Source organism: Moschus berezovskii, chromosome 24 (genome assembly GCF_049115385.1).
Source record: "Moschus berezovskii isolate FMDL1 chromosome 24, NW_MosBer_1.0, whole genome shotgun sequence".
Taxonomy (NCBI): domain Eukaryota; kingdom Metazoa; phylum Chordata; class Mammalia; order Artiodactyla; family Moschidae; genus Moschus; species Moschus berezovskii.
Window position 1 is genome coordinate 5,434,853 of NC_142483.1, and position 27,780 is coordinate 5,462,632.

At 49.7% G+C, this 27,780-nt stretch overlaps 1 protein-coding gene across 5 annotated transcripts in view; it reads right to left on the minus strand.

Annotated features, from left to right (window-relative positions):
* Positions 1–27,780, minus strand: part of HRH1 (histamine receptor H1) — a 95,584-nt gene that overhangs the window by 21,849 nt on the left and 45,955 nt on the right. The window contains exon 2 of one of the 5 annotated variants that reach the window (XM_055413588.2): positions 22,744–22,846. The exons of 3 other annotated variants lie outside the window; for them this stretch is intronic. The gene's annotated coding sequence lies outside the window, so the exon portion shown is untranslated. Of the gene's footprint in view, positions 1–19,950; positions 20,106–22,743; positions 22,847–27,780 lie in introns of those variants that run through there. One more of the 5 variants, XM_055413585.2, reaches the window with a different exon arrangement.

A 27,780-nucleotide genomic window follows, 5' to 3' on the forward strand; every position in this document is an offset into this window, starting at 1 on the left:
GACTTCCCTGGAAGTGAGGAAGCTCACTTCCCCACTTGCACTGCAGGAGGCACAGGTCCAATCCTCAGTTGGGAAACTAAGATCCTGCATGCTGCATGGGGTGGTTAAAAAAAAGGCTTCGGGAATTCCCTGGCAGTCCAGTGGTTAAGACTCTGCGCTCTCACACCCTTGGACATGGTTCTGACTTAATTGATCTCAAGTGTGGTCTAGTTTTCAGGATTTTTTTTTTTTAAACTTTTCATGAGTTTCGATAACTCTCCAGATGCAGCCAAGATTTTGAACCACTGTCCTAACCCAAAGCAAAGTGGTAGGAGGAACTCAATAAATGATCTACTCAATGAATCAGTAAATGGATGAATTCTGTCTTTAACACAGGGTCCCCAACCACAGGGCCACGGACCAGTACCGGTCTACATAGAAAGAGGTGAGCGAGTGAAGCTTCATCTGTGTTTACAGGCACTCCTCATCTTTCATGGGCTTCCCCGGTGGCTCAAGTGGTAAAGAATCCACCTGCCAATAAAGGAGATGCAGCAGATAGGGGTTTGATCCCCAGGGTGGGGAAATCCTCTGGAGGAGGAAACAGCAACCCACTCCAGTATTCTTGTCTGGGAAGTCCTGTGGACAGAGGAGCCTGATGGGCTTCAACCCATGGAGTCACAAACAGTAGGACATGACCGAGCACGCACACACACGCAATACCTCCCCGTCTCACATTACCGCCTGAGTTCAGGAAAACAAGCTTAGGGCTCCCACTGATTCTGCAGTATGGTGAATCATATAGTTATTTCATCAAACACCACAAATGTAGCAATGATAGAAACAGAGCACAGTGAATGCACTTGAATCATCCTGAAGCCATCTCCCCTCCCCTGGCTGTGGAAACATTGTTTTTGACAAAACAGGTCCCTGGTGTCAAAAAGATTGGGGACTGTTGCTTCAACATAACATAGTCCTGATGCAACATAACCATTTTCAGGGTTTCATGTAATACTGAATATATTACATGAATTCATTAATTCATTCATTAATTAAGCAGGAACCATTAATTAGCAACAATTCAGTACCAGTTGTTATACAAGGCCAAACTGCTAGAGATGCAAACACGATTAAGACACCCACTCCCTGCTTGTTCCAATGTGCCTTAGGGAACACTGCGGTTGGGTTCCAGTCCATCCAAGAACTTTCTGTCCTGCTGACTAATTGGCCAGTCCCAACAGCAGTCACTTCCACAGTGATGACAGCAAACCTTACTTTGAGCTGCTTGGCAAATATAAGGACAGATTCTATTTACTCCCAGTGAGAAAGTTCCAGGAGGGTGTGGGTGAGTCAAAAGACTCAAAAAAAAAAAAAAAATGCTTCTGTCTAGACTTCTCTGAACCCTTCAGAAGACAAAGGCAAGTCGCAAGGGACAGACCAAAGTCCTGTGCTGCTCAAATAAACTTCCCTCTGGGTGTGTATTTACAGAAACAATCTAGGGCCTCAGGATATGATTAAGATCTTAATTAGCCAAGCAAAGGGCCTTCCTTCCCAGTTGTGCCCCCTCACTGCTGTAAGATTCTGCACTTGTTGTTCAGTCGGCCCAGTCACGTCCGACTCTTTGTGACTACGTGGACTGCAGCACACCAGGCTCCCCATCCTTTGTTATCTTCTGGAGTTTGCCCAACCTCATGTCCATTGAGTCCGTGATGCCATCCAACTATCTCATCCTCTGTTGCCCCTTTCTTCTCCTGCCCTCAATCTTTCCCAGCATCAGGGTCTTTTCCAATGAGTCGGTTCTTCGCATCAGGTGGCCAAAGTATTGGAGCTTCAGCTTTAGCATCATTCCTCCCAATAAACATTTAGGATTGATTTCCTTTAGGATTGACTGGTTTGAACTCCTTGCTGTTTAAGGGACTCTCAAGAGTCTTCTCCAGCACCACAGTTCCAAAGCATCAATTCTTCAGCACTCAGCCTTCTTTATGGTCCAACTCTCACATCTGTATGTGACTACTGGAAAAACCATAGCTCTGAGACTATACAAACCTTTGTCAGCAAAGTGATGTCTCTGCTTTTTAACACAGTGTCTAGGATTGTCATAGCTTTTTTTCCAAGAAAAGCTTTTAATTTCTTTTAATTTCATGGCTGTTGTCACCATCTGCAGTGATTTTGGAGTCCCCCAAAATAAAATCTGTCACTTTTTTTCCATTTTTTTGCCATGAAGTGATGGGACTAGATGCCATGATCTTATTTTCTGAATGTTGAGTTTTAAGCCAGCTTTTTCAGCTTCCTCTTTTACCCTCATCAAGAGGCTCTTTAGTTCATCTTCACTTTCTGCCATTAAAGTGATAATATGTGCATATTTGAGGTTGTTGATATTTCTCCCAGCAATCTTGATTCACCTTGTGGTTCATCCAGCATTCCACATGATGTACTCTGCCTATAAGTTAAGTAAGCAGAGTAACAATGTACAGCCTTGACATACTCCTTTCCCAGTTTTGAACCAGTCCATTGTTCCATGTCCAGTTCTAACTATTGCTTCTTGGCCTGTATGCAGGTTTCTCAGGCGACAGGTAAGGTGGTCTGGTATTCCCGTCTCTAAGAATTTTCCACAGTTTGTTGTGATCCACACAGTCAAAGGCCATAGCATAGTCAATGAACGAGAAGCAGATAGTTTTCTGGAATTCCTTTGCTTTTTCTATGATCCAATGGATGTTGGCAATTGGATCTCTGGTTCCTCTGTCTTTATTAAATCCACCTGTACATCTGAAATTTCTCAATTCACATACTGTTGAAGCCTGGCTTGGAGAATTTTGAGCATTACTTTGCCAGCGTATGAGATGAGAACAATTGTATGGTAGTTTGAACATTCTTTGGCATTGCCCTTCTTTGTGATTGGAATGAAAAATGACCTTTTCCAGTGCTGTGGCCACTGCTGAGTTTTCCAAATTTGCTGACATATTTATTGAGTGAAGAACTTTAACAGCATCATCTTCCGGGATTTGAAATAACTCAGCTGGAATTCCATCATCTCCACTAGCTTTTTTCATAGTAATTCGAGGATGGGCACAATAAAGGACAGAAATGGCAAGGATCTAACAGAAGCAGAAGAGATTAAGAAGAGGTGGCAAGACTATACAGATAAGCAATACAAAGAAGGTCTTAATGCCCTGGATAACCACAATGGCACTGTTACTCACCTAGAGCCAGACACCCTGGAGTATAAAGTCAAGTGGGCCCTCGGAAGAATTACTATGAACAAGATTCCACACTACACATTACTGCAGAGCAGGGATAATAACCATGGGTGCCACCTGCTCTGCTGCAGACTTCCACAAGACTTCCTCTTGGGGGCTTCCCTGGTAGCTCAGCGGTAAAGAACACACCTGCCAATGCAGGAGATGTGGGTCTGAACCCTGGGTCGGAGGGAAGGAAGATCCCCTGGCGAAGGAAACGGCAACCCACTCTGGTATTCTTGCCAGGGAAATCCCACGGACAGAGGAACCTGGCGGGCTATAATCAGTGGGGTTACAAGAGAGTCAGACACGACTGAGCAACCGCGTACACATACGTGTATCTCCTCTTGACCAAACTAACAGCTTCCCAAATGGCCATCCTGATCCTGGTCTTGGCCCCTTCAGCCCACCCTGCACACAAAAGCCAGATAATCCTTCTAGTCCAACCACTTTTTCCTCCTATTGGATACTCTTCAGTGGTTTGATACTGCTGTCAGGATGTAACAGGATACATAGAATAAGCCCCTGACATATCACACAAGTGCAGCCCAATAAAACGGGGGTTCCTTGTGTCCAGTCCAACCACTACGTTACACTCAGAAGAAACTCAAGTCCGACATCCAGGGAAAAGAAAAAGATGGAATATAAACTTTTACTGAAGATTCTCAAAGAGGCAAAGAAACCAAAAAATCCTTAAAAAAACCTCCTCTCCCATTTACCATGCCATAAGTGCCAATTCCTCATCCTCGAATCTCCCTCCCCCCCACAAAAACTTGAGCTTGCACTATCTCTGCTCTATTCTTACCCACTCTCCAATCTCTCTGACCTACTGAAGGGCACCAGAAATCCACTTAGCTTTCCCAGTGCCTTCTCGTCATTTAGTCCTGTAATCAGCACAGCAAAAGCCTAAGAGACATTCAAATGCAGATCCTACTCTGGAAACTGCAGAGTACATCATGCGAAATGCCAGCTGGATGAATCACAAGCTGGAATCAAGATTGCCAGGAAAAAATGTCAACAACTTCAGATATGCATTTGATACCACTTTATTGGCAAAAAGCAAAGAGGATCTAAAGAGACTTGATGAAGGTGAAAGAGGAGAGTGAAAAAGCTGGCTAAAAATTCAACATCTAAAAAACTAAGATCATGGCATCTGGTCCCATCATTTCAGATGAAGAAAAAGTGGAAACAGTGACATTTTATTTTCCTGAACACCGAAATCACAGCAGATGGTGAGTGCACCCATGAAATTTAAAGATGCTTGCTCCTTGGAAGAAAAGCTATGACAAATCTAGACAGCATATTAAAAAGTAGAGATATCACTTTGCCGACAAAGATCCATATAGTCAAAGCTATGGTTTTTCCAGTAGTCATGTACAGATGTGAGAGCTGGACCGTAAAGAAGGCTGAGTGTAGAAGAATTGATGCTTTTGAACTGTGGTGTTAGAGAAGACTCTTGAGAGTCCCTCAAACAGCAAGGATATCAAACCAGTCAATCCTAAAGGAAATCAACCCTAAATATTCATGGTGAGGACTGATACTAAAGTTGAAGCTCCAATAGTTTGGCCACCTGATAGGAAGAGCTGACTCATTGGAAAAGACCCTGATGTTGGGAAGATTGAAGGCAGGAGGAGAAAGAGGCAACAGAGGAGATGGTTGGATGGCATCACTGACTCAACGGACGTGAGTTTGTGCAAGCTCCGGGAGATGGTGACAGATAGGGAAGTCTGGCGTGCTATAGTCCATGCGGTGGCAAAGAGTCAAACACAACTTAGAGACTAAACAGCAACAAAGTTATCTGGGAAATGGAATATTATTCAGCCTCAAAAAAGAATGGGATTCTGACACCAGCTACAATGTGGAGGAACCTTGAGGACATTATGCTAAATGATATAAACCAGTCACAAAAAGACAAACATGATGTCCATTCATACCTAGACCATCCAAATTCATAGAGAAAGAAAATAGAATGGTGGTTGCCAGGGGCTGGAGGTAGGGGGAATGGGGAATGAGTGTTTAATTGGGACAGAGTTTTAGTTCTGCAAGAGGAAAACATTTCTGGAGACGGATGGTGGTGACCATCATATAACAGTGTGAAGGTACCTAATGCCACCGAACTGCCACTTTAAAAATGGTGAAAACAGCACATTTTGTTATGCATATTTTATCACAATAATAAATAAATAGATAAGTAAGAAAGCCGGCAGCTCCTTACATCATTCAGGATGGAACAGGGGTGGGGTGGGGTTCCCTAACATGAAAGGATTTGCCAACTGAAGGGGGTGTTTTGACAGAATCTTTCTGGGAACCCAGGGCAGGGTGAGTGAAAGTGGCTAGGAGATGCCAGTGCACTGACTGAACTGCTAAACAAAAGTAAAGTTTCTTGTAAACTCACATTCCTGCATCCAGATATGACAGGGGAGTGGTGATTCCAGACATTGCCATGTGTCTGGATTTCCCCCTTCAGCTCAGTTAAGGGATTAAGGACTGGAGTCCTTTCCATACTTCCTGGGGAGGCGAGATTCTGTCAAAAGTGGCTGTAAGGACTTCCCTGGTGGTCAAGAGGCTAAGATTCCACGCTCACGATGCAGGAGGCCCAGGTTCAACCCCTGGTCAGGGAACTAGATCTCATATAGCACAACTAAAGATCCCGCAGGCTGCAAGTAAAACGTGCTGCAACTAAGACCCGGCACAGCCAAATAAAATCTTTTCTTCTTTTAAAGTGGCTTTGATGAGCAGGTAACCCTCGCCCAAGGTTGCTGTCATCTCCAGCCATCTGGCTATCCTTCAGGTTCACCCAGTCTGATAAAGGCAGCAGAGAGTAAACAAGGCTTTCGGGAGACAGCCCAAGCCTCCAGAGTAAAAAGCAGCATGCTTTTTCAGCAGAGGACAACAGAAAGCAATTTACTGTCTCGGTCCTCTGTCTGGGGCTCATTTTCACCTGCCGGTGACTGGGAAGCATTCACAATTCCACACATTCACTTGCCTCTGCTTCCTGGGGAGACCGAGGCTTCGCTGGAGGAAATGCAAGCTTCGGCAGGCTCAGCCCTGCGTACCATGGGTCCCGGCAGGCAGCCCACAGGCTCGGTTAGCACTCTTGCCAGGGGATTGTCAGGGAAAGTAAGAGGCATTCAGATTCACCAGGGTGACACAGCAAGTGGGGGTGGAGGGGAGGATGGCCCTCGGGGCTTCTTATTTCCAAAAGCCGCAACAACTCACTTTCATAACACTCACTGGGGCCAGGTATGGTCCTGCAGGACTGTGTGTGTTGTCTCACTAAAAAGCCACAGGGCTAGGAGCTTAGTACTATGATCATTTCTTTTCCAGATGAGGGAACTGTGAGGTTAAGTCACTCCCCAACAGTCATGGAGCTGACGGGAGGCAGAACCTGGGTTTTATCCAGATCGGAGTGACACTTCTCTTTTTCCAACATCTTCTCTAACACCTCTTATCCAACACCTTCTCTCTTTCTTCTAACAAGTGGTTTTCCTTTTTTTTTTTTTCTTGAAAAATAAAAACACAGAAACACAGAAACCTAGCGTATGAATTAATAGATTATTATCATAAAGCAAACACCACTCAGAAAAGAAAAGAGCACTCGGCCCCTAGGCCTGGAAACCCCATGCACACATCCCGCCGCGCTCACGGCCCCCACAGTTAACGCCTTTCCTGACTTTTAAGGAATCCCTTCCTATGTCTTTTTTTTTAATTGTTTTATCACCCGAATGTGCATCCCTGGACAGAATATTCCGGCCCATTTGAAAAGTCGGCCAGTGTCTTAGATCCGTTTTAATCTACGGGTTCCTCATCCATCCTTTTTACGTCCTCGCGCGTGTTCATCAGAAGAGCCTGGGAGTTTGTGGCATCTCCCAGCCGACGCTGCCAAGTGCACAGCCAGGGTCCAGTTTAATGTTTCCTCTCTTCTGTTCCTCTGCAAACTGGAGGCTGGTTCTGGAGACTCGACCAGACTCAGATGGCTCTTTGTGTGTGCTTAGTCACTGGGTAATGCCTGACTCTTGCGACCCCCAAAGATTGCAGCCTGCCAGGCTCCTCTGTCCATGGGGTTTCCCAGGTAAGAATACTGGAGTGGGTTGCATTTCCTTCTCCAGGGGATCTTCTCCACCCAGGAATCGGACCCAGGTATCCTGCACTGCAGGCAGACTCTTTAACCACTGAGCTACGAGGGGAGCCAGGTGGTTCTTTAGAGCGTCCATAATATCTGCTTGCCGTAATTCTGGATAATCTTAGCAGCTGTGGATATTTCCTGCTTACATCTGCTCACATGTCTCCTTAAATTCTTTTTAATTGTGATAAAATCCTCATAACATAGAAGTTATCATCTTAACCATTTTTAAGTGTGAAGTTCAGTAGTGTTAAATATATTCATACTGTTCCATAACCAATTCCCAGAACTCTTTTCATCTTGCAAAACTGAAACTCTGTCCTCATTAAACAACAACTTGCCACCTCCTTTCCCCCCAGCCCCTGTCACCCACTCTTTTACTTTCTGTCTCTAGGAATCTGTTCTAGGGACTTCAGATAAGTGTAATCATACAGTACTCATCCTTTTGTGACAGGCTTATTTCATATTGCCAGGAGAAATATCAACAACCTCAGATATGCAGATGATACCACTCTAATGGTAGAAACTGAAGAGAAACTTAAAAAAACCTCTTGATGAGGATGCTAGAGGAGAATGAAAAAGCTAAGATCATGGCAGCCAGTCCCATCACTCATGGGAAGGACTGATGCTGAAGCTGAAGCTTCAATACTTTGCCCACCTGATGCAAAGAGTCAACTCACTGGGAAAGGCCCTGATGCTGGGAAAGAATGAAGCAGAAGCGGGTGGAGGAGGATGAGATGGGTGGATGGCATCACTAACTCAACGGACATGAGTTTGAGCAAGCTCCAGGAGACAGTGAAGGCAGGGGAGCCTGGTGTGCTGCAGTCCGTGGGACCGCAAAGAGCTGGACAGGACTTAGTGACTGAAAAAAAACTGTCCTCAAGTTTCATCCATACTGTAGCAGGAGTCAGCATTTCCTTTCTTTCTAATAATATTCCTTTGTATGTATGGACCACACTTTGCTTATCCATTCATCTGCCACTGAACACTGGGTTGTTTTCACTCTTTCACTATCATGAATAACACTGCTATGAACACAGATGTACAAGCATTTCTTCAAGACAGTGCTTTCAATTCTTCCAGATAAATACCCAGAAGTGGAGTTTCTGGTCCTGTGTTGATTCTAGGTTTAATGATTTGAACCTGTGCTGATTTCCACAGTGGCTGCACCATTTGACATTCTCATCCTCTGTTCCCTTTTACTGTCCATTTCCACTCCTCACCATTCAGAGCTCCCCTCTATCCAGTGAGGAAGAGCAAGGCAATGTTCCCTGTTAGAGTCCCAAACTGGAGATGACATAAGGGTCCACTGAAAAGGGATCAATTTCGTGGTAGGTCCCTGCCACTGAATCCCAAGCATAAAGTATTTGATGACATAAAAAGCTGCCTCTACTCTTTGCTTAAATTACCAAAAAAAAAGGCTACAGACAGCATATGAAGACTGAATCCTTTTTTTTTTTAAGATAACTATTTGTTTACAGGAGATGCTCTCTTAATTAGCATAACTAATTCACTGGATTAACCAAAATCCTTCCCTCCTTCTTGTAAGACAGTGATCCAGCATCTCTAGTTTTACCCCTTCTGTTCTCAGCCATTGTGTTGTACAATAACTAAGAGTTAGCTCTGTTTCCAAATTGTATGTTCTGATTGTATTCATTGTATAACAACTAGCAAATTATGTTCAACACAAGAAGGTGAAATATGGTGCCAAAAGAATGTCTCTATGAGAACCAAGTTGAATGCTTGGGGAAGATGCACTAAGCTAGGGTCCTTTGAGGGGTGGATGAGACAGCTGAAAAACTCTGGAGATGTGAGCTCTTTAAGGGGACCTACCGCTCTGAGTTGGGCTTCCCTGGTGGTGCGGGTGGTAAAGAACCTGCCTGCCAATGTGGGAGACATAAGACACAGGTTCGACCCCTGGATGGGGAAGATCCCCCTGGAGAAGGGCATGGCAACCCACTTCAGTACTATGGCCTGGAGAATCCCATGGACAGAGGAGCGAGCTACAGTCAGAGGGTGGCAGAGAGTCAGGCACGACTGAAGTAACTTAGCATGCTTGCACTCCTCTGAGTTACCATCCTGGGGCACCAATTCCTGTCCCCTTTGCAGCCCTGAATACCTACAGCTCTCCACATGAGTTACCAGCCACATCACACTCACCAACTGTGCAGGCTCAAGAAATTATTTTCTTCTGCTTTAAACCCTCAGGTCAGTGAATAATAGGTATACACACAGCTCATTCCTGCAGTGGCAAAGCTGTGGCGTTTGACCTACGATTCTCCTCCTTAACCCCATGCAGACATTACTAATCGATCACCAGATTCCTTTCTGCCAAGTTCACTCTATTGTCTCAGAAATCTTCTCTGGGCAGCCATTAAAAAAATCAACTGGAATTGACATTTGAGATGAAATCTCTGACTTCCCTTAAGTTATGGAAACTTTTTTATTTTCAGTCAAGCAGAGTTGGCTCAATGGTAAAGAACTCGTGTGGCCTGCAGTGCAGGAGATGCAAGCGATACAGTTTCAATCCCTGAGTTGGGAAGATCCTCTAGAGGAGAAAATGACAATCCTCTCCAGTATTCTTGCCTGGGAAATCCCATGGACAGAGAAGCCTGGTGGTCTCTAGTCCATGGGGTCACGATTTAGCGACTAAACAACAACAGCAAAGAAAGTGAAACTATACAAAGTGGCCAAAGTCCTGGTCATTGGGCCTGGGGCCTGAAGATGCTGTATTGTACATGGTAAGTGCTCAGTGTTCAGTGAATGAATGGCAGGTGCTAGTCACCTAATACATCCGGCATCCCTGTAGAAGGGTTGTGAGGAGCCAAAAGGCAACGCCAAGGGATTGCTTTACTGACTGCAAAGCCCTCTGCCCCCCAAAAGGGGACCGGAAATCAGATTTTATCTTAGTTCGATTGTTGCAGTAACTGGTTTCTCTTCTTGCAGGGAGAAAAAAATGCTTCCACATCCTTATTCTGCTCCTCCCCACCCTCCCCATGTTTCTCAGTCCCCAGAGTTTAGGAAGCATGCCTAACTAGTCCCCGAACTTCCTCCCTCTGCTTCTTCACTCTCACGGCTCTGTCTTTTGCACCATCATTCTACAAACTCTGTACCGACCTGCTCAGAACCTGTCTAGCCCAGAGCCCTGGCTCAAATGCCAATCCTGTGAGAAGCCTTTCCTGATTCCAGCCACGTGGGTGGAGCCACTGCCACCTCTCAACACGATAGCCCTTTGGAAACCTCTTTCATTTTCTTTAGCACCTCTGTCTTACTTTGATGGTCTAAGTAAGAAGAGTCTAAGGTAGGTCAAAATTTACTGAGGACTTTGAGTGTGCTGGTAACCATGCAAGGCACTAACATGCACTGTCTCCGTTAACATGCAAACCCCCGTGACAATGTTCATTTTACAGGCCTGGTCACTGAGGCTCAGAACGCTAAGGAGCTTCAGGTCACACAGCTGGTAAGGAACAGAGGCAGGCATTCATTCATCCAATCAACCAATCATTGTTCATTAAGGGCCTGCTGCTGCTGCTAAGTTGCATCAGTCGTGTCCAGCTCTTAGCAACCCCATGGACTGTAGCCTACCAGGCTTCTCTGTCCATGGGATTTCCCAGGCAAGAGTACTGGAGTAGGGTGCCATTGCCTTCTCCGCATTAAGGGCCTACAATGCACTTAACATGTACTAGATGTTGGGAAAACAGTAACCAAGTCACAGCTCCTATCTACAGGGAGCTATCATTCTCATGTGGAGAGATAGATTCAAAAAAAACATAAAAACAAAGGAAGTAAATCAATACCATATAAAGACTTCCCAGGTGGAACAGTTGTAGAGTCCACCTGCCAATGCAGGAGCTGCAGCTTCGATCTTTGGGTCAGGAAGATCCCCTGGAGAAGGAACCCACTCCAGTATTCTAGCCTGGGAAATCCCATGGACAGAGGAGCCCACAGTCCAAGGGGTCGCAGAGGGTCAGACCCGACTGAGCAAGTTATCTCTGCATCAACATCTAAGCACGCACGCACAACATGGCAAACGCTATACATGCTCGGAGGAAAACAGGGGGTTAGTGAAGGCTGGGGTGAATGCTATTGTATTCAGGACGGTCAGGGTAATGTGGTGCCTTCTGAGCAGAGGCCTAAAGGAAGTGAGGGAAGGAGTCTCACAGAGATCTGGGGGAAAGAGTGTTACAGGAGGAAGAAGCAGCTGTGCAAAGATCCTGGGGTGGATACACCCTTGACGTGTTCAATAAGCATGAGTGGTTACTACGGAGGTTAGTATGGCAGGGAGGTTAGTACAGCTGGTGCTGATTGAGAGGCAGAGGAAGTTAGCGAGGTGACCAGGACTATACAGCCAATGGCCCTGCTGATGCGGGAGGGACTCTGGCTCTGACTGCGAGCCAGATGGGAAGCCACTGGAGAATGGTTCCAGCAACCCGTGCTCTAATGACTATGATACACAACAGATGGATGAATGTCATTCAGTCACTAAGCCGTGTCTGATTTTGCAACCCCATGGATTGCAGCACGCCAGGCTTCCCTGTCCGTCACTACCCCCCAGAGTTTCTTCAAACTCAAGCCCATTGAGTTGGTGATGCCATGCAACCATCTCGACCTCTGTCGTCCCCTTCTCCTCCTGCCCTCAATCTTCCCCAGCATCAGGGTCTTTTCCAATGAGTCGGCTCTTCGTATCAGGTGGCCAAAGTATTGGAGCTTCAACTTCGGCATCAGCCCTTCCGATGGATATTCAGGGTGGATTTCCTTGAGGATGGACTGGTTTGATCTCCTTGCTGTCCAAGGGACTCTCAAGAGTCTTCTCCAGTGCCACAGTTCAAAAGCATCAATTCTTTGGCGCAGGGATGCATGAATGAATGTCAAAAGTTACTTGGAAATGTTTTCTCATTAAAACGAGCAGGATGGCAGCCAGACAGTCTGAAAGCAGTCCCGGAAAGGGCAGATCTGAGCTAACAAGGATGGGTGCTGATTAAGAGGAGCATGACGGTCCCCTCTGTTGCCAGGAGTCTACGTGGCTCCCCCACAGCCCAGGACTGTGCTCTGTGATGGGCGCAGTAAATCGACTGGCTGAACTCGGTAAAAAGTAAATTTCCAAGTCCTGTCCCGGGGGAGGTTTCAGCCTCTCCCTGAGAATGTGTCCTTTTCTCATAAGAGGCAGTGAGAAAAAAGCCAACTTCTGCAATGACTCACCAGAGAGAAATGACAATTGTGTCCAGGCTGGAAAGAATCCATTGGAAAGTGACACATCTGCCTCCAGAATACATATACCAGGTGTCTTCTTTTTTCTTCTCATTTGAAGGATGGCGGAGCCTTCTCACACACACTTCCTCACAGCATGAGGGTATTGGCGCTTCAGTTTCAGCATCAGTGCTTCGAATGGGTATTTGGAGTTGACTTTCTCTAGGATGGACTGGTTGGGTCTCCCTGCTGTCCAAGGGACTCTCAAGGACAATCCAGACTGCAAATGTTCCTCTGATCAGTGCCCCCACTCAGCTGTGTGTGGGTGCATGCAAAGTCCCTCCAGTCATTTCCAATTATTTGCAACCCTGTAGACTGTAGCCTGCCAGGCTCCTCCGTCCATGGGATTCTCCAGGCAAGAATACTGGAGTGGGTTGCCTTGCCCTCCTCCAGGGGATCTTCCCGACTCAGGGATCGAACCCACATCTCTTTGGCAGGTGGGTTCCTTACCACTAGCCCCACCTGGGAAGGCCCCCTACTCATCCACAGTCCCCTAACTTTGCAGTTTATGCGAACCACTGGAGAGCTTGTAGAAGGCAGATTCCAGGGGCCTGCATGTAGCACGTCAGGGACAGGGCTGGAAGCTGTGTTTTAAATAGGGAATCCCAGATAATTCTGCCATTGGTGGTCTAAGAATCACTACCTGGACAACAGAGGTAGTGCCGAAAACCCAATCTTTCTGCACCCAAGCCTATAGGACATAGTGGCCCCCAATCCTTCCCAGACCATGAACAGCTCACTTGGGCTCCTGGTAGGGCCGTGAACCCTCCTGGACAAATCAGGACAGAAGAGAATCCTGAAATTCCAGTCCGTGCCGATGTTCACCTAAATCCTCTGCATGCATCACCCTGGTGTGGGCTGCCCAGGGCTTGCTCTCTGGTCCTGCCCAGGAAAGCCCAAGTCCTGGGCTGTGCAGCTTCCTCAGGTGCAGCCGGGACTGGAGAGGTTGCCAGCCCTTGCTGTGATCACGAAGGACAACAAAAGGCCTAGCTGTGAAGATGAAATCCTGTTTCGTTTCTCAATTTGTCACATTTACATGTTGACAATAGGTACTCCCCTAACAGGTGGAAATATTAAAAGAGCTCAGCGTGCACTGTTGACATTCACTGGAGTAGGAGCCCAGACACAGCGCCTGGCTGCACGCCTTCCACGTGGCTCAAAACACTGGTTTGAGGGCCCTGTGACCTGCCTCCTTTGGGCCCAACATTGCTAATTAAAATCATCTCATGGCACATGCCACCTCGTTCCAATCTCTGCTCAGATGCCACCTTCCTTGTCGTGCGTGCTAAGTGGTTTCAGCCGTGTCGGACTCTTTGAGACCTCATAGACTGTAGCCCACCAGGCGCCTCTGTCCATGGGATTCTAGAGGCAAGAATACTGGAGTGGATTGCCATGCCCTCCTCCAGGGGATCTTTCCCACCCAGGGATCAAGCCTGAATGTATTGCATCGGCAGACGGGTTCTTTACCACTAGCACCACCTGGGAAGCCTTTTTTGTCTGTTTAAAATCATCGGTCTCCAACCTTTTGGACACCAGGGATCGGTTTTGTGAAAGACAAGTTTTCTAAGGACTTGGGTGGTGGTGGTGGGGAGGATGGTTTCGGGCTGATTCAAGCTCATTCCATGTATTGCACACTTTATGTCTCTTTTGTGGCAATCTCAGAGAAGGCAATGGCAAGCCACTCCAGTACTCTTGCCTAGAAAATGCCATGGATGGAGGAGCCTGGTGGGCTGCAGTCTGTGGGATCTCTAGGGGTCGGACACAACTGAGCGACTTCACTTTCATTTTTCACTTTCACTTTTCACTTTCACACATTGGAGAAGGAAATGGCAACCCACTCCAGGGTTCTTGCCTGGAGAATCCCAGGGACAGGGGAGCCTGGTGGGCTTCCGTCTACGGGGTCGCACAGAGTCGGACACGACTGAAGTGACTTAGCAGCAGCAGCAGCAGGCTCTTTAGCCTTGACTTTAAGGGTAGGGTTCACGCCCCTATGAGAGTCTAATGCCACCACTGATCTAACAGGAGGCAGAGCTGATAGTAATGCAGGCGACAGGGAGCGGCTATAAATACAGATGAATGCCGATCCGTGGCTCCAGGGGTTGGTGACCCCTGGTGTAAATAATTCACCTCCCTGACCCCTCTCTAGTTATTTCTAACTCTTAGCCTGCTTCACTTGCCTTCATAGCACCCAGCTCTCACACAGCAGCTTCTGACTCACCCCTCTTCCCACTGCTGCCCAGCAAGGGCAGGCAGTCAGTGCTGATCAAGGGTTCACTCGTAGAGACTCTCCTCCACTTTTGTGCCTCTTCTCACAACTACTCTGGGAGAGAGGCCTTTGGATTATTCCGCCTCTATTTTACAGATGAAGAAACCAAGGCTCAGAGAGGTCAAGAGTCTTGCCCAGGGTCACACAGCAGGTAAGTGGAGAAGCTCAGACTCCAGGCCAGGTCTGTCTGATTCTTAAACCCACGACCCCAAACCTCTAAGTTAGTTCTGACTTGGCCTGGCTTTTGATGCTCAGCATGATCTGGCCTCCTTGGAAGAAAAGCTATGACAAATCTAGACGTCGTATTAAAAAGCAGAGACATCACTTCGCCAACAAAGGTCCATCTAGTCAAAGCTATGGTTTTTTCGGCAGTCATGTGTGGATATAAGGGTTGGACCATAAAGAAGGCTGAGGGCCAAAGAATTGATGCTTTTGAATTGTGGTGCTGGAGAAGACTCTTGAGAGTCCCTTGGACTGCAAAAAGATCAATCCAGTCAATTGTAAAGGAAATTCAACCCTCAGTATTCATTGCAAGGACTGATGGTGAAGTTGAAGCTCCAATACTTTCGCTACCTGATGCGAAGACCTGACTCATTGGAAAAGACCCTGATGCTGGGAAAGATTGAAGGCGGGAGGATATGGGGACGACAGAAGATGACATGGTTGGATGGCATCACTGACTTGATGGACATGAATTTGAGCACACGCCAGGAGATATTGAAGGACAGGGAAGCCTGGTGTGCTGCAGTCCATGGGGTTTCAAAGAGTCGGACACGACTGAGCGAGTGAACGCCACTGACCTGGCCTCTACCTGTCTTCCCTGCCTCCCCTCCCACAGTGCTCCCTGCCCACCACCCATCCCCGGTTCCAACACTTCAATGCACCCTAGTACCTCACCCCTGCAAGACCCCACACCTGCCCCTCCTTCCTTGCTTTCTGCTGCAAGACTGCAGAGACTTCCACGCTTCCTTCAACTCTCAAGGCCAGTGTTCGCTCCTCTGAGCTCCCTGCTTCCCTTGACTCTGCCCTGGGAAGACAAAGGTCTTCTCCGCAGTGTCTTTCACGCCGCTCCCCTGCGTTCCCTCCACCACCACACTTCCTCCTGCTCTGTCACTGTATGTCCCTTCCTACACCTGTGTGTGTGCTCCTTGAGGATGAAGATGGTTGTCTCTCTGTCCCAGGTGCCGGGTGCAGGGCCTGGCGCACAGCAGGCACTTGGGAACCGCAGAGCAGCTTGACTACGGGGCTTACAAAGAAGGTCAGGAGTCAGACAGACACGGTCGGAGCTCCAGTTCTTCCCTGTACCAGCTGTGTGTTCTTGGGCAAGTCACTCCACTTCTCTGAGCCTGTTTCTATATAACTTATGAGAACGTGATAACATAATTAAAGGTAAGAGCGTGCCACAATTACTAGCTGTAATAATGATGATGTCAGTTGAATCATTTATTTATAAATAATTGCATCTGGCCACAGGCGGAGGGGCCATAGACTAAGTGATGGTGGGAGGAGGCAGGATCAGATGACAGAAGGAAGTCCAGGCTGGAAGGCCAATTTTGACATCCAAAATGGGAAAACAGCCAACCAACAGGTGGCTACCCATGCAAAGAAGCAGGTATTGGGTGTACCCGAGCCTCACAGACAGGTGGACCACAGGGCAGGGCATCCAGGACCTGGAGAAAGTCTAACTCCACGACAGCAACAATAAGAGATCTCAGAACCTAGGGTCTGGGGTTAGAACTACCCACACGGAATCTGGGGAACTGGCAGAGCCAATGAAAATGCCCAATGTGAATGGGCTGGTGCTTACCAGGCGCTTTTTGTGCATTATCTCATTTCATCTTCACAGCAGCCTTACAAGCGGATGCTATCAGCGTTTCATTTCACAGAGGAGGAAACCGAGGCCCAGAGAGGTTAAGAAACTTGCCCAAAGACACACAGCCAATGAGTGGAAGAGCGGGATTTGAACCCAGGTGGTTTGGTTCCAGAGAACTGCCTCAACCCCGCCTGGCCCACATCAGGAAGCTAGGGCAGAGCTAGCAGGTGGGGGTCACGGGGCTCAGAGGGGAGGAGGGTTGCAGGAGCCCAGAACCGGGTGATCCCCACATCAGGGGTCACGAGACCGGAGTGGTTTCTTCGCACTGTGTTCTACCTGGGGTGGGTTATCTCGCTGCACAGGAAGCACTTCCCCTTGGAGCCCAGCCAAATGCAGCTTGGTGGGTTCCAGCACGTACACTTCCGCTACCCTCAGACCTACCAACAGAGCAGAGAGAAACTGATAAGAGTCCTACGTCACCGGTGAAAATGCCTCCAAATTGCCTTCTTCGTGAACTGTACAAATTTGCATCTTAATGAGACTTAATGGAATACAATGACCAGACCCCAAGTTTTCTCTCTCTGATTCAAGCAAGGATGCAGCTGAGACAGACTGGAAGCTCAAACCTGCGGCTGAGGAGAGCCTGGCTGGGTTCTCCCTGTGGGAAATCTCACACCTGGAAAAGAGGGGGTTGAGGTGCTGGGTGGGGGTCTGGCAGCCTCGTGGGTCCACGCCCGAGCTGGGGAGCCGGGAGGCCTGGCTCCACCTCTGACCAGCGGTGTGACCTGCCCCCTGTGACCCTCAGTTTTCCCACGTGTAAACAGGGTGGGTGGCTTGGGGGAGCAGACGAGATCACACGCACGACCGTCTGGTGCACGGTGTGTTCTCTTTCTCTGGGCCCTCTCCACACGCACCTCTGAAACCTTGGAAAACTAAGCTCCTTCTTGCTTCAAGGGCTTTGAAGTGCTGTTCCCTCCCTGGCCCCTCCCTCTGCCTGGGTAACACCTACTCATGCTTCCCACTCAGGTCAAACACCGCCTCCTCCAGGAAGCCTTCCCCAGCCTAGACTAAACTCTTCTAACAACATTTACCTGCGGGGTGATGTCATCAGGGCCCCCTCCCCTCCTAGACAGTGAGCTCCATGAGCGAGGGGAACACTTTCAATGTGTCCACTGTATCTCCAGCTCCAGGCTCAGGGCTCATCCCATGGTAGGTCCTTAATTCATACTCGTGTAAATGGATGAATGGGCACATCTCGCTGAGCCTCAGTAAATGCACTTGTCAAAAGGGAATCATGACCCCACCCTCCTCACGGTGTTGTGAAATGATTAAATGATTTCTGGCATGCAGTAGGTCCCGGAGAGATCATCTCCCCACCCTCCCATTCCCTCTGATCAAGGAAGAAGCAGAATAGGAATGGAGCTGGCTGCAAGAGTGGCCCCGCCCTGGATAGGCAGGCGGGGAGCCCTGGGGGGCCAACAGCGCCAAGGGTGGGGCTGCTAAAAGCTTAGAAATGATCTGGTTAATTGGTTCCCAAACAAAGGCTCTTTTAAAATCTTTCCTGGATGAAATAATTCCATCCACCACCAAAGTCCACGGATTAAGAGAGACTCCACTTTCCCAGCTTTGAATGATTCAAAGGCACACTCGGTGTGTTTCATCAACCTCTCCCGGTGTGAGGGCGCAGAGCCGAGCCGCCGAGTCGAGGCAAATCCAGCAGAAACAGAGGCCTGGGCAGCAGGTAAATGATTTCCTTTGACTTCCAGAAATGTTAACAGCAGCCCTGGAGGCTGAGTGCAGGCCGCACCACCCCCTCCACCCCCCACCCCCCGTTTACAACCACCACGTGACTACCTGAAGGGGAAAAGTTTCTGCTTTGATTTTTCCAGGCTGGACAAGCTCCCTGCGGGCAGCTCAGCGGGCTCAGGACAAAGCCTCGGCAGGAGGGCTTTCTTCCCCAGGTGGTTGGTTCCCTCTCTCGGGGACAGTGATGGCCTGGTGACATGTTCAATTGACAGATGACCCTTAACCAACAGAGACTGAGGTTGCACTGATTTTTCTTTTTTAAGCCTGTTTTTCGGAAGCCCAAATCAGATATTAGGTCTTCACAGGCCTCTGGAGACATTCCCGCCCTGTCCCCAACTCTGGGAAAACCCCACCCCCACCCCAGCAAAGTACCCTGTACCCTGCCTGCTCCATCGGGCTCCTTGCCCACGTGGAAGTCCACCCTTGCCCTGCCCTCCACCACCTCCCCTGCCCACCTGCCTGGTCTGTGCTGGGCTTAGCTGCTCAGTTGTGTCCGACTCTTTGCAACCCTCTGGACTGCAGCCCGCCAGGCTCCTCTGTCCATGGGATTCTCCAGGCAAGAACACTGCAGTGGGTTGCCAGGCCCTCCTCCAGGGAGTCTTCCCCACCCAGGGATTGAACCCGCATCCCCTGGGTCTCCTGCACTGGCAGGTGGGTCTTTTACCACCAGCACCACCTGGGGTGGGGGGAGGCCCTCACTATATAACCCTGTCTATCAAGTAAGTACTCCCCACCCCCACCCCCCGACCCTGAGAGTCCCGATGGATACAAATGTGTCTAAATCCCTGGGTTGCACAGCCCAGCACATGGCAGGCCCTCAGCATACAATGCTGTCAAGTTATGGGGCCTCTTTGAGCTGGAGATCTAGCCCAGTCTTCCCGTTTTACAGACAAATAAGCTGAGCCTCAGAGCCAGGAGACGATTCCTCAGCCAGATGGACTGCTTTTGGGGAGACCTCCTCTCCCTTATGAGCTGGGAAGTAGCAATATTAATATTAATCTACTCATCTTTCCACAGAGAAGGTAATGGCAACCCACTCCAGTGTTCTTGCCTGGAGAATCCCAGGGATAGGGGAGCCTGGTGGGCTGCCATCTATGGGGTCGCACAGGGTTGGACACGACTGAAGCAATTTAGTAGCAGCAGCAGCAGCATCTTTCCACTTCAAGTCCAATGCTTTTTCAAGCACCTACTATGTGCAAGGTACAACACGGGGCTACAGAAATGATGAGCATCCACAAGGCACTTGGAGGGAAGACGCAAGCAGGGGCCACGGAGACACACAGACGGAAGAACCGGAGGAGGGAGAAGCCACCTTCCAGTGGTCCCCAGAGAAGGCTTCGTGGAGAAGCGGCACAAAGCTTTGCACAAAGAGCTCACGGACGTCGGTGCCGGAGCTGGAGCCCACATCCTGCTCCGCTGTCCACCTGCTCTCAGACTGCCCTGTCCCTTCACCACGCAGTCTGTTAGGAAAACCCCAACTCACTTGGCTGAAGTGATAAGGAAGTGTCTTCTCCCTCTAACAGGACTCTGAGTCAGGACAGCTCCGGGGTTGGTGAGTTTCGCTCTTCAAGGATGTCATCAGGGACTCCTTTGCCACCTTTTGGCTCTGCTGTCCCCAGTGTCTCTAAGGAGTGTGCTCAGATCACTTCCTGGTTATGAGACAGCTGCCCAGGCCCGGAGGTCACACCCAGGCATGACAACATCCTGCTGAGTTTCTTTCCTAAGATCAAGGAATCTTTCCTAGAAATTCACGGATCCCAGCCCCATCAACTTTCCTAATGTCTCAAGCCCTAATGTGTCTCTACCGAGTGAATCGCCAACGATGGGGGTAGATTTCCCAGGGGTGGCTGAGTTAAGAACAGGGTCAGCTTCCCTGAGGGTTCAGTTCAGTTCAGTCGCTCAGTCGAGTCTGACTCTTTAGTTACTCAAATAAAACAAGGGTTCTGCTTGCCAGGAACCAGGGGGCTGACTCCCAGTTGTGACTATGACACTTACTGACCACAGTGACTGTGTGCTGGGTTCCTTATCTGGGGGACATCAGAAACGGAACAAACAATGGTGGTGAACTGCGTGCAGGTCTTCAGCCAGGCACTGTCTTGGCTCCGTAGCAGCACCTAACAACTATGCCTGGGTCCCTGCCATGGGCCTGGCTCCGTGCCGGCAGGGAGGATTGTGATGGGCCAGAGAGACAGTCCTGTGCCCAGGAGGGGAACAGACAGGTGAACGGGCAGTTACCACGTGGCATGACAAGTGCTATGGTGGTGAACAGAAGAGCCACGGATGCTGGGGAAGTGGCTCACTCTGCCCAAGACAGGAAGGGTGTAAGCAGAGAAGGCTTCCTGGAGGAGGCACAGTCCAAATCATGACCCGAAGGAAAAGTGAGAGTTACCTAGGCGGGGGAGGGGGTGGGCACTGAAGGCAGAGGGAAGAGCATATGCAAAGGCCCTGAGGTGAATGACTGCGAGTATCCCCTAGGGCTGGCGGTCTGTTTCACAAGATCTGAGTCAATGAGATTGGCATTGGAATTCTGAAGTCACCACTAAGCGGGGACAGGACTGCTGGCAAGCTGCTAAGACTTTAGTGCCTGAACTATTTCAGGGGGAAATAATATCAAAACATATCTCACAGGGTGGGTGTGAGGCTCAAATAAGGTCTTGCCTTTATAACGGTCACACCACAGTCCAGTATTGTAATTATCTTATTACGAGGCTTGGATCCTACAGTGAAGAGCTGACAGCAGAGGCGGCTGTGGCTGAGCTCCTCCCTGTTCAGCAGAGGCAGGTAGAGGGGCTGGCCTTCTCCCTGGGACTCTCTGGGGAGGTGGCCTGAGCTTGTGCCACCACATATGTGGCCACCAGCCACATGTGCCTGGGGAGATCTTGACTGGGGTGGGTCTGAGTTGAGATCTGGTGTGAGTGAAGAGGATACGCTGGAGTTTGGAGAATTAATCCTTGCTCCCTGGCCACCGTGTAAAATGGCTCATTCAAATTTCTTTATGTTGATTACACGCTGAAATGATAATATTGGGCGTATACTGAGTTCGATAGAATGTGCTATTGAAATGAATGTCATGCGTTTCTTTTTCCTTTCTAAAACATGGCTACCAGAGAGGCTTCCCAAGTGGCACTAGTGGTAAAGAACCTGCCTGCCAATGCAGGAGACTTAAGGGACACAGGTTCGATCCCTCGGTAGGGAAGACCCCCTGGAGGAGGGCACAGAAACCCACTCCAGTATTCTTGCCTGGAGAATCCCATGGACAGAGGAGCCTGGCAGGCTTCAGTTCAGAGGGTCACAGAGTCGGACACGACTGAAGCAACTTAGCACCCGCAGCAACGGATGTTTGCCATCACGTTTGTGGCTCAAGTATGTTTCTACAATATTAGATGGTGCTGGGCTAGGCACGAAATTCCACTGCAAAAGGGAAGAAACAGAAATGCAGACCCATTCAATGACTCCAGGGAGCTCACCTAGCATCGCTCATGTGGATACACTCCTCACCCCACTCGGCTCTGCTGCTTTTGAATCTCCAGACTGTCTCCGGATGAACCTATCTCCTCCCAGGCTACCTGCGTCCTCTTGGCTTAATGAGCCCCATTTCTCGGAACAGTTGACAAGTGATGCTCCCAATACAGCAGGAGGGAGGGCAGAGGTGTAGAAAGAGCCGATGGCTATTGTGCGGGAAGGGAACCGAGCGCTGAAGTCACGTGGGCTCTGCAGGCAGCCCAGGGGTGGGAGGAGAGTATGCGTGCTGGGTCCAACCTGACCATGGACCCACGAGGGCCCTAAAGAAGCACGAACACCCCTGGGTCCAGGGCACAGTGTCCAGGGCTCCTTGGTGGCTGGCTACTACCATGTCACCGCTATCTGTTTGGGGACATCTCCAGGGGCAAGTCTCAGATGCCGGGGACTCAACCCACCTGAGCTGTCTCATCACCTGTCAAAAATTTGGCAGGCCCCTTGGTCTTCTCAGATAACTGTGTATTTCCAAAGGGGCTCTTCTCCTGAGGACAGTCTTTCCCCACCCCTTCCACCCCCGCACAAGCCCCCTACCACTACAGGGCAGGATGGAAGTGCGGGAGAGTTAACCAATCCTGCAGCAGTGATGCTCAACCGGCTTCCTGAGACCAACCTCAGGCGTGGTCCCAATTGCCTCAGGGGGGCCCCAGGAGGGCCAAGGCTCCACTGCCCGCAGCAGTAATCTGTGCGTTCACACCTTCCATCAGCATCCTCCTTTCCCATTCAGCTCCCTCATCATCCCCTTACTCCAAATCCTCACCTCAAGGTCTGCTCTGGGAACAATGCAAACTCAGTTGTCATCTATCCCCCGAAACTGCTCGTGTCCCTGGATTGTCCTGCCCTCCTCTCAGACGCTGTGGCATCTGGAAAACAGGAAGTCAACTTTGATTTCTGTCCCCATCTCACCCGCCACGTTCCAACCACCTCTAAGTGCTGCCCATCCTACCTCCTAAACGTTCCTCAGTTCCATCCACTTTTCCGGATCGCTTTGCCACTGTTTCTGGGTCAACTCACCATCGTCTCTCTAGCCTTCTGTATCCCTGCGGCAGTCCCTGCCCAGATCTGCCAAGCCCAGGCCCACATATCCAACACCTCCTGGACAACTCCTCCCACAGGGCCCCTCATTGCTGGCATCTCCCAACCTCCTCCGGGGCACCTATGTCTATGGCTGCGTGCCCGCCCACCAGCCGCACACCGATAAAGCAGGAAGTCCTCCCCAGGCGATTGCTTTCCGCATCATCCTGCTTCTGCCTTGTGAAGTTCTTCCACATCAAGCCTCTCCTTTCTTTTTTCCCATCCCTGCCTTGCTCCAGGCGGCAGGAATGCTCCGATTCTGTCCTAACTGGTCTGCGCTCTTCCCGTCTTGCCTTCTCATCCATTCTCTTTGTCGTTGTTAGAGGGACTGTCCTAAGACACCATCGGATCATGCCAGCATCCTGGTCCACTCCTCACTGCTCCCCACGTCCCACAGGGTAAGCTCTGTCTTTGACATGAAAGACCCCTTAGAGTCTGGTTCCAAAAACCTCAACTCCCACATCTATCCCCTGAATCCATGACTGCAATCACCCCCGTCCGTTTGCATTCTTTCTTGCTAGGGCTCCACGGCCATTCGGGGTGGACCTTGAGGCAGCATCTCCCTTGAAAGCCCCGTCAGCTTGGTAGGAAGCCCCCACTCGCCTCTCCTCCACCCCAGAGAATGCCACCCACCACCAGCCACCTGCACATTCACCCCAAAAGCCAAGCAAAACCAGATGTCCAATACAGAATGCCAACTGCTAGCAGAACAAGAGACGGGCTCCAAGTCATTCATCTGCTTCTGTCCTCCCATTCCTTCATTAAATAAAATCCTGAGAGCAGGACAGAATGGGAATTAGATCTGAGAGGGAAATGTCTGGAGCGAGAGGGACTGGAAAGGGAGGGTGGGGAATGGGAGCTGGTTTGTGTGGCCTTTTGTGAGGAGGGCAGCGAGCAAGCACTGTGGGCATGCAGGGCGGAGGGTGCCGAAAGCAGATGGGGTGTGCAAGGTGGAAGACCACGCAAGGTGGAGGGTGTGCAAGGCGGACGGGGTATGTGAGGTGGTGGGGTGTGTGAAGAGGATGCGCAAGGTGGAAAAGTGTGCATGGTGGAGGGTGTGCAGGAACAGGAGGCGTGAGGGCACAGGGGACCAGCCGCAGGTCTCAGGACCTACAGCTCCGCAGAAGCGTGGATCTCGGGTCCCTGGGCCACAGACAGAAAAGGCTACAGGCAGTGAAGGAGGGGAACGACCGGGGGCCTGAGGGGCATCTGGGTAAGTGAGGCTTCAGCTACAGAGTCAGATAAGTGACGCTGAAAGGCAAGCAGACTCAGAGAGCAGCATCTCCATTTTCCAGGCGCGCCGTGAAGACTGGAGTTGAAGGCTTACCTGCACCCACCAGTTAACAAAGGCAGCGCAAGGACTTTCTAGTCACCTGTCCAGTGCGGGCCTCCCTGCTCTGTCCCTAGGGGCCAACGCTGCAGGGTCAGGAACGGTGCAGATATGAGGGACGACTTCAAGGAGCGGTCTTTTTCTAAATGAATTTTGTGGATGCAGGCTGTGACCCCACAACATAAACACATACTGTAATACTTTTAAAGATGATCTTCAAAGGGCACGTGTACGGTGATACCCAGCAATTACAACTGTGAAGTCATACTTTCCAGAAATGATGACTAAATTGGGTTGCATTTCTTTATTTTTTATTGAATCCACTGGGTGACTGCTATAAACATCCAAACTATCACTGAGGTCATTTTCAGATAATGTGCCTTTCCCAGACAGTAATTCTTGATCAAAACAATTTATAGAGCATCCTATAAAATGAAAGGCTTTGTATGGATCTTTCCTGGGGCATAATTTTAGGGAGAAAAATCCTTGCCTGTAACATGCCAGGCCCGTACGCGGCCCTGAGGGCATGCAGGGTCCCAGCTTCAGGAAGCTCATGGTGCAGAAGACAAGCAGTGAGAAATGGAAAGAAGTCAAGGGAGATTATAGGAAAGTCTGCTGCTGCTGCTGCTAAGTCACTTCAGTCGTGTCCGACTCTGTGTGACCCCATAGACGGCAGCCCACCAGGCTCCCCCGTCCCTGGGATTCTCCAGGCAAGAACAATGGAGTGGGTTGCCATTTCCTTCTCCAATGCAAGAAAGTGAAAAGTGAAAGTGAAGTCGCTCAGTCATGTCCGACTCTTAGCGACCCCGTGGACTGTAGCCCACCAGGCTCCTCCGTCCATGGGATTTCCCAGGCAAAAGTACTGGAGTGGGGTGCCATTGCCTTCTCCTATAGAAATGCATAAAAGTGTCTTAATCCAGTGCTTCTCAAACTTTAATTGCACATGAATCACTTGGTAAAATACAGATTCTCCAGGCTTCTCTGGTGCTCCAGTGTTAAGAATTCACCTTGAAACACAGAAGACACAGGCTCAATTCCTGGTCAGAGAACTAAGATCCCACATGCCTCGGAGTAATGAAGCCCTTGTGCCACAGCTAGACAGAGTCCGTGTACCTCAATGAAAAATCTTGCAACAAAGATCCCACATGCTGTCACTGAAACCCAATGCAGCCAAATAAATGAATAAATTTAAAAATACAGATTCTCAATGAGTAGGACTGGGGTCAATTCCAAGATTTTGCATTTTTAACCAGCTCCCCAGGTGATGCTGATGCTGCCGGTCTGTGGACCACACTTTGAGCAGCTGAATGGCTGCTTGTGATCTGGGATATAATTCCCTATAACAGCATCATATTTGGTTTCCAAAAGGGCAGCATTTCAACATAATACGTGGGTCGATAGCATCACTGACTCAATGGACATGAATCTGAGCAAACTCCGGGAGACAGAAGAGGACAGAGGAGCCTGGTGTGCTACAGTCCATGGGGTCGCAGAGCGTCAGACACAACTTAGCAACTGACCAGTAACAACAATAATGAAAATTAAAAGCTCTGAAAGGCTTGGCGACATCTCTCCAAGACTCGATGAGGCTCCAGCTGCTGTTCCTGAGGTGCACTGGCTGTGTGCTAGGAGAGGAAACAGACACGTTTCCGTCCTGCAGGCGCGAGCAGCTGAATGGAGGGAGACAGTGAAAATCAGACTCCTCACACACACGAAGGTAACGCGCATCTGGGACAAAGGGTGTGAGAATCTGTAAGAGGGAGCACGACCGGCTGGGGAGGTTGGGGACGGGGAAGGAGAGAAGAGCAAAGGCCTGGCGGAGGACCGAGGGGACCGGATGAGGCTGGACAGAGGGCTGAGGCCCTTGCGCAGGGGCTGACCACGCAGGACTTCAAGAAGTTTCACCTCCATGCTGAGAGTGTGAGGGGCTCCTGAAGTGTCTTCCCCAGGAGGAAGAATATAATGAGATTTGCATTGTGAAAAGATCGCTCTGGCTGCAGCGGAGGATGGGCTGGAGGGGCCAGAGCGTGTCCCTCCCCTGGGAGGCTCAGGGCCTGACAGAGACAGCATTTAGTCTCTCTCTGGGTGGCAGAAAACCCTCAAGCTGCGGCGGCCGCTTTCTGCCCCATGAATGCTGGAAGCAAGACACTCGGTCTGCTCAGACACCCAGGAATGAATCGGACACCCAGGAAGTAACTTGGGGAGAGAGGTCTTGCAGAGGAGGATGGGGGAGCTGGGCCTCTGCTGTACTCCGGCTCCTGGTTCCAGCCCTTCCTGAAGGCTCCTCTGCAATCTTGCCTCTATTTCTTGGACTGCCTCTGTATCCTTATGAAGAGTTCCTTGGTTGAGGAGATTTCTGTTCCTTGCAATCCTGAGAGTCCTCGAGCTCTCAGCAGCACACTTGCCCTGAGGCTTTCACAAGCGCAAGAGCACCACCCAGGTTGTAGCAGCATCCCAGGACTGGAGTCTCCAGACACCCCATAACTTGAGCCAGTGGCACTGTAAAGTCACTAAGTTCTGAAGAATCCAGCAGGTTCCTGAGCTCCGGCAGGGACACATGAGGTGGTTCCCACCCACTGTGTTGCAGGGGTGGGAGTTACAGCCAAGCCAGGAGTGGGAAGATGGGGAAAGTGGGCGGCCAAGTGACCACATGGTGGAAATGCCTGGACGTGGTCCCAGTGGAAGCACAGCCAAGCTTTGAAGGTCCACCTCCGGCCCTGTCCAGCCAGCCCCGTTCAAAGCTGTTTGCGGTTTCTCCTCACATCAGAGGCTTGGGTTTGATTTACAAGGGACAGGGATGAACTGTGAATCTTTTCAAAAGGAACAACAAACTTGCAGGAAGCTTTGAGGTCCAGGAACCACTCATTACAGTGTTCTGCTCTCTTTGGTGAGAGGGGAGGAGAGTCAGGATCTGAAAGATCCCTCTTGAAAATAAAACATCTTGAAGGAATGTCAAACCGACCTTTGAAAGCTACCAAGATGATGTCTTATTAATCGGGAAATTCATTTCTTTATCTCGAACACGGGGTAATTCTCCTCTTGACGTCTTGAGGATTAAATATGGGCATTCGGGGTATCCTAAAGTATGCTGTGGGCTTCCCAGGTGATGTGAGTGGTAAAGAACCCACCTGCCAATGCAGGAGACATGAGACTCAGGTTCGATCCCTTGGTCGGGAAGATCCCCTGGAGAAGGACATGGCAACCCACTCCAGGATTCTTGCCTGGAAAATCCCAGGGACAGAGGAGCCTGGCGGGCTGCAGTCCATGGGGTCACAAAGAATTGGCCATGACTGACGCCACTTCACATACAGCACAGCAAAGTGTGCTGTGAAGATAAATGCTGGTAAACACGGTGATTCTTTTCTTTTTTGTCTCACACAAAGAAAATTGCTG